The sequence below is a fragment of the Chanodichthys erythropterus genome, chromosome 9 (genome assembly GCF_024489055.1).
Source record: "Chanodichthys erythropterus isolate Z2021 chromosome 9, ASM2448905v1, whole genome shotgun sequence".
In the NCBI taxonomy this organism is placed as follows: domain Eukaryota; kingdom Metazoa; phylum Chordata; class Actinopteri; order Cypriniformes; family Xenocyprididae; genus Chanodichthys; species Chanodichthys erythropterus.
Window position 1 is genome coordinate 18,689,356 of NC_090229.1, and position 7,120 is coordinate 18,696,475.

A 7,120-nucleotide genomic window follows, 5' to 3' on the forward strand; every position below is an offset into this window, starting at 1 on the left:
GGGGGCGACACTGTGTCTGTTTCTGACAGAAAGAGCATGAAATAATGCCCGTCTGGAAACAGGTCCTCAAAACCCCCATCACAAAGCTTTTTTTGTGAGATTGTAAACATAGATCATATTACATATCATGTCAAGATCATATTTCATTCTACTTTTCCACAATGTAATTAATTTAACAATGGAATAATTTGGGTTACTGGAATTTAAATGTCTCAAAGTTTTATACAGCAGTGCATGCACAAACTGTCTGATCATTCTTTATATACCTACTGAATTTTTAACAAGATGCTAGCTTTTCAATTGGATTAATGGTGAATTTACAGAGGGATTTATCATTATGGATAATGAGTGATAATTATAATAACAGTTGGCAACCATCCACATACTACTGTATTCAATGTCAAAAGTACATGTACGCAGTATGCAGTCCTGAATTGTGCTGAGTATTCCATGCCGCCACTCTGTCTCCCTTTCCTTGTCACTATGGAGATTCCTATAACTTACACTAGTGCCATGTACACAATGGGCACACTGACATTGAGTTTGATCAGACTCCTGACCCTAAACAGCAGGGAACTGAATCAGGGACCCCAGTTAGTTTTACTGCAGTCTCATTGGCATAAACCCCATCACAACATTAGCAAAGTAAAGATAGTTGCAACAACTACAATGGAAATGTGTTGAAACATTAAGATGGTGATAATGTGTGTGTGTGCCAGTGATGTTTCTGCAAACCTGCATACATCAAAATCTCTGCAGAATGGAAGTTAGCGATGACCAGACTCCATCCGTGCTCATTCTCATCAGTTTACTGTGTCAATGGCTTACATAAGTGTATGGCATCCCTATGGAAGTTTGAGGAATTGTGCTCAAGGTTGACCTACCATCCTTGCGGACTTGTCACTTTGTCTGTCACTATCCAGTCGCCATGGCTCCCTGCTTGTCCGAGACCCGACGGCGGCAGGGAGTACCTTATCACCGTGGCAACATGTCTGCGATTTGGCTCCTTCCCACCCCCTAAAACAAAATACCCGCCCATTCCAAATGGCAAGATCATCACAAAATTAATTGCCATTGTCTCATTCCACATTCATTAGACATTATCCAGGAGCTGTCAAACAAGGCTTGCAATTCTAGGATGGACGAAACGTGCAGATTAATTATGTTGATTTATGTTGGGATAACTCTCATGTACGGTTGACGGCGGTTGCCTTAGATATAATGTATACAGTAGCCACCATAATCGGCAGAAAAAAGGCTCAGTATAATATTATTATGTTTCCTTAATCAACAAAGAAAATTATTGTTTGTGGAGAAGAATTTGTGGGCAATAACAAATGTTATTTTACATTTTTTTTTTTTACATTTTTTTAGCTAAAAATTTAAAAAAAAAAAACTTTGTCAGCTTATTAAAAAAGTTATTCAGAGCAGTTTTGACTATATTGACTATGAGTGGAACTTCTAAACAGCAAAGTGCTTTTTGATAGAGTAACAGAGTTTGAAATGCCATCCTGTCAGGTCAGTGCATCAAGTTTGTCAGATTTTTTTCTGGAAAAACTTAGACTTGAACGTGTGTGTGTGTGTGTGTACCTGGTATTCCCTACATTATGGGGACCAAATTTCCCCACAAGGATAGTATAATACCAGTAAATTTTGACCTTATGGGGACCTCTTTTTTTTTCTTTTTTTTTTGGTCCCTATGAGGAAAACAGCTTATAAATCATACTAAATGAAGTGTTTTGAAAATCTAAAAATGCAGAAAGTTTTCTGTGATGGGCAGGTTTAGGGGTGGGGTTTGTGTAGGGGGACAGAATATACAGTTTGTACAGTATAAAAATCATTACGTCTCTGGGAAGTCCCCATAAAACATGGAAAATAGTGTGTGTATGTGTGTGTGTGTGTGTGTGTGTGTGTGTGCGTGTGTCTGCAAACAGTAAATGACAATGTCTCCCTGCACCACAGCTAGAGGTCCCACCCTGGCGGGTGAGGTCCAGGGTGGTGCTGCTGGGTATTTTTAATTAAATCAGCCTACAATGAGGAAGATGGAAGTGGAGGGAAGTTGGGAAGGAGGGGGAGCTGGGGTTAGTGAGGGGGATCTGACCATCTCCAGGGTAAAGGCAGTGTGGGAAGAGAATGTGCACCTCCTTGCTGTGTCTTCTCTTTGTGTCCCGCCACTTCTTATATACTGTGGGAATTCCCAAGGAATGAGAGGTGAGAGACACACACTTGATTTGAATCAAAATTTTGATGCACATAAGAGCAATATGATATGATAATAATTATTCCCAGATTAAGAAGTTCAAAATCAGTTACAGAAATATTATTTGACTGAGAAGATAAACATCATTCATATGCATCATTCTGCATACGAGATGATATTAGTGACAGACAGCTAGAATGTGATTTATGACTAGTGATTTGCTTTGATCAGATATATTTTATTGAAATTGTATATATATATATATATATATATATATCATTGGATACTGATCATTGATCAGTATCCAAGCCCTGGACGAAGAACATTCCACTTTTGAATAATTATTATTATAAAGCATTCAATACAATTATAATATATAATGAATATATTAATTATATATAAAATATTATATATATATATATATATATATATATATATATATATATATATATATATATATATATATATATATATATATATATATATATAAAATAAATTATATATATATAATATTTTATATTTATATAATTTATGGAGTAAATAAAAAAATAGGCTCATGTTGCATATTATTTTATTTTATATTTTTATTCAAATGCATTTCATTTTTTAAAATGACTAGTAAAACTTTACAATAAGGTCGCATTTTAAAGCATTTATTAATATTTGTTCATGTTAATTACTAAAATCGAATTGTTCATTGTTTGTTAGTTCACAGTGCATTAAATAATGTTACCAAATACAACTTTTGATTTTAAAAGTGTATTATACTCAAATTAACTAAGCAGTAATGCTGTAGAAGTATTGTTTAGTGTTAGTTCATGTTAAATATAATTAATTGTTATTAATGAATTAACCCTTATTGTAAAGTGTTACCAGATTACTCAATATGAATTAAAATAACAATTGGTTGTTGCTTCATCATCGCTGTGTCACAGATGTGTGATAATGAAGAACGAGCGTAAGATAAACAACACCGCCAAAATGTTTTCCATGTCTCCATTTTGTCTGATATTAACTGTACATTTTAAAAACAGGTACAGGCGCCGAAAGCTCTTGGACAAATAATAATGATATACAAAGCATCAAGGCCCTCGCTCTCATTATTTCCCACTGGAGGGACGCTGTGATGGCTCGACTGGGACTGTGACGCAGGGAACACACCCCTGCTGATTTGGACTGGTGGGGTCAGTCTGAGCTGGGACGGGCCCAGTGGGGAGGTGGTGACAGTCACAGTGGAGGAGGAGTAAAGAAGAAGGGCCCCACCATAGGAGTCGATGTCTGACATGACCCTTCCCAGCGTGGCCTCTGCAAGGTCTCAAGAGGCCATCATCAGGCTCTGGACCGGTTTCTCACTCCTTTTGCCATGAGATCTGCCTTTGTTCATCCACTTTGCTAGTGGACTTGATACAACAGCTACTACGTTTGCTTTGAGTTTAATGGGCACCAAGCCCATTTGATCAGTTTCCAAGGCCTGGACGAAGATCATTCCACTTTTTAATAATTATGATGATAAAGCATTCAATACAATTAAATTTAGGAATGTGCAGATTGTGCACCCCTGTCTGTGTCTTTGTGTCCAACCACATTTTATATACTGTGAGAATTACCAAGAAATAAAAGGTGAGAGAGTCTTATTTAGAATCAAAATTATGCCTGTAGAGATTATTGCTTATAATATAATAATAAATATTATTCTCAGCTAATAATCAGACCTACCTGGATTGGAACATTTGTAATTCCCAAAGTTATACACATCCCTCACTCCTACACTTCTTAAAGGGTTAACGTTAGTTCATCCAAAAATGAAAATTCTGTCATTTATTACTTACCTTCATGTTGTTCCACACCCGTAAGACCTTCGTTAATCTTCAGAACACAAATTAAAAGATATTTTAATTGAAATCCGATAGCTCCGTGAGGCCTCCATAGGGAGCAGTGTACACTTCCTCTCTCAAGATCCATAAAGGTACTAAAACATATTTAGATCAGTTCATGTAAGTACAGTGGTTTAATATTAATATTATAAAGTGACGAGAATATTTTTGAAACGCCAAAAAAAAAAAAAAAAAGACTTATTTAGTGATGGCCGATTTCAAAACACTGCTTCCTGAAGCATCGGAGCATAAGTGAATCAGTGTGTCGAATCACGCGTGTCAAACTGCCAACGGCTGAAATCACATGACTTTGGCGCTCCGAACAGCAGATTCGACGCACAGATTCACTGTGCTCCGATGCTTTCTGAAGCAGTGTTTTGAAATCGGCCATCACTAAATAAGTCGTTATTTTGTTTTTTTGGCGCTTCAAAAATATTCTCATCGCTTTATAATATTAATATTTAACCACTGTAATCACATGAACCGATTTAAATTATATTTTTAGTACCTTTATGGATATTGAGAGAGGAAGTGTACATTGCTCCCTATGGAGGCCTCACGGAGCTATCGGATTTCAACTAAAATATCTTAATTTGTGTTCTAAGGATTAACGAAGGTCTTACAGGTGTGAAACGACATGAGGGTACGTAATAAATGACAGAATTTTCATTTTTGGGTGAACTAACCCTTTAAAAATAAAGGTTCTTTATTGGCATCTATGGTTTTGCAAGGAACCTTCAACGTCCATTGAACCGTTCCATTGCACTAAAAGTTCTTTATAGTGGAAGAAGGTAATTTAGTTTATTAAAATGTTCTTCATATGAAGACAAAAGTGCTTCTTTTTTAGAATTGTTCACTGAAAGGTTCTAAATGGTTCTACTATGGCCCCGCTGTGAAACCCCTCTTTTGGAACCTTTATTGCTTGCTAATGCTATTTGTTACTTTCAGTTTTAAAGGGGTGGTTGATTATGATTTCACCTTTTTTAACTTTAGTTAGTGTGTAATGTTGCTGTTTGCGCATAAACAACAACTGCCAAGTTATGTTTCTCAATTCAAAGGGAGATATATTTTTTTTTATAAAGAATTCTCTGTTTACGGACTACAATAAATGGCTTGTAGGAACTACAACGAGCTTCTTCCCGGGTTAGTGACATCACTAACCCTAAAATTTACATAAACCCTGCCCCGAGAAAGGTGGCAAGGCTATTTTGGGCTGCTTTAGAGAAGAGGAAGAGTTGTTGTAGTAGTGTTGTTGCCATGCCGTCATTTTACGCCGGACTGCTTCACAAACGAGGGTCAATTCAACGTTGGATTTGCACAAAAGATTAACATGACAGCAACTACATAAATTTATCCACCAACCATTCATAAACGTCCAGATGCACTTCTTCCTGAGTCTCTCCATCAGTGTCCGACTCCGGTTTGAACAATGTAAGGCTGAGGACCGTTACTGACAATCGTCAGTTTGGTTGCGTGTGAGATTGTCCAGCTTTGTTGTTGATCAACCGAAGTGCGAGCTGTTAAAACGCAACCTCTTCTGGAAAGCGACAGCAACTCATTTGCATTTAAAGTGACACACGGCTTGTTTTTGCTCACCCCCAAATAGGGGCAAATTTTTTTAGTACAAAAATTCAGAATATGTGTCTAATCATTTCACATTTAAAATCAAGAACTAAATACGAACAAGCAAATGAGGATCGACACAAAAAACATCATTCATAAACATCATGTGCGTACTTCTGAATACTTATTGATATCAGTTCATTGGTGCAGCTGTATCAAGAGCCACAATGTTATTTTCTTCCCAATTATCCAACACTTTTCAAGAATTTTTTGACAATTACGATTTAGTTCATATAATTGGGAAGAATGACCACAACATAGCATACTAGCTGCTATTTACTATTTGATTAAGAAAATTAAACAATTTGACTTGAAAACAGTGATCTGTAGTATATAAATCTGCCAAGTACAAGTATGTATATTCTGAATGGTCCTCGTGTGTCCTGAACATGTGTATTGTGTTGTAGCTCTGTGATGTTTCCCTGGTTTTGAGGTGTGATATTCAGTCCTGCCCACAAACCTGGGAGAGGAAGTCGTCCAGACCCATTCTTTCTTTTATCTCTCAATGACACTGAGCGGAAAAAGAAATTGACGGACATGACAGGCGTGCACTTGTGTAACCTAAGCTTAAACCCCACCTCCTTTACCTTCATCCCATTAACCCTCCTCCCTGTCAGTGATCTGGTCAATCTCAAGGTGTGCTGTGATTCTCCATGAGCACGTCCACCTCGGATTCCCTTCTTCCTCCTCATCTTCCTCTTGACCTTTTCTAAGTGACTCTGCTTTTCTCTCCCGCTCTTTCCATACCTTTCTCTTTCCCACTCTGTTTCTAAACCAGGGGGCCGTCTGGGCTGCTCCCACAAAGCCTCCACTGTGTCACCGGCAGCCTCTCTCCCCGTGTCCCCATCCACTACTGTGGGAGTAGCAGAGCGTGAATCAGAAAGGAGGAGCCACTTATCTCCAGCCTGCCCCCCTCCACCTTACCCCCCGCTCCCCCTGCCTCTCGGGTACAAAGGCTGTGCCTCTTAACAGCGCACAATGATGCTGATCTAAAAGGTTACTTTGCCCTGTTCCCCCTCTCCAGCACCATCATCCTCCCCCTGCCTCCCCTCCGGTCACCGGCCCCTTCCAGCAGCATGCATGAAAAGAAAGTCTAATGGCCGCTTGTTAGCCACTCCAGTGGCTGCACTGATCCGGCTTATCTGCCCCATCGGTTGTACCCGAGATGTCTGCATGAATGTCGGTGAGATTCAGGCCAGGGTCATGTTTTCATTCGCCCAATCGGCCTCAGGACTGATAAGACAATTTGTCAGAAAGTAATCAGAGAAGGGGGCTTCAGCCATTAAAGTTCACCGTGAGATGAAGGAGAGAAGAGGTACCACACCTCGTATTTCTCCTCTTGCTATTCACTCTTGCATTTTGAGTAGGCTACTTTGGGTCACAGAGTTCATAGGTTATTTTGGTCACTTAGACATTGTGCCAT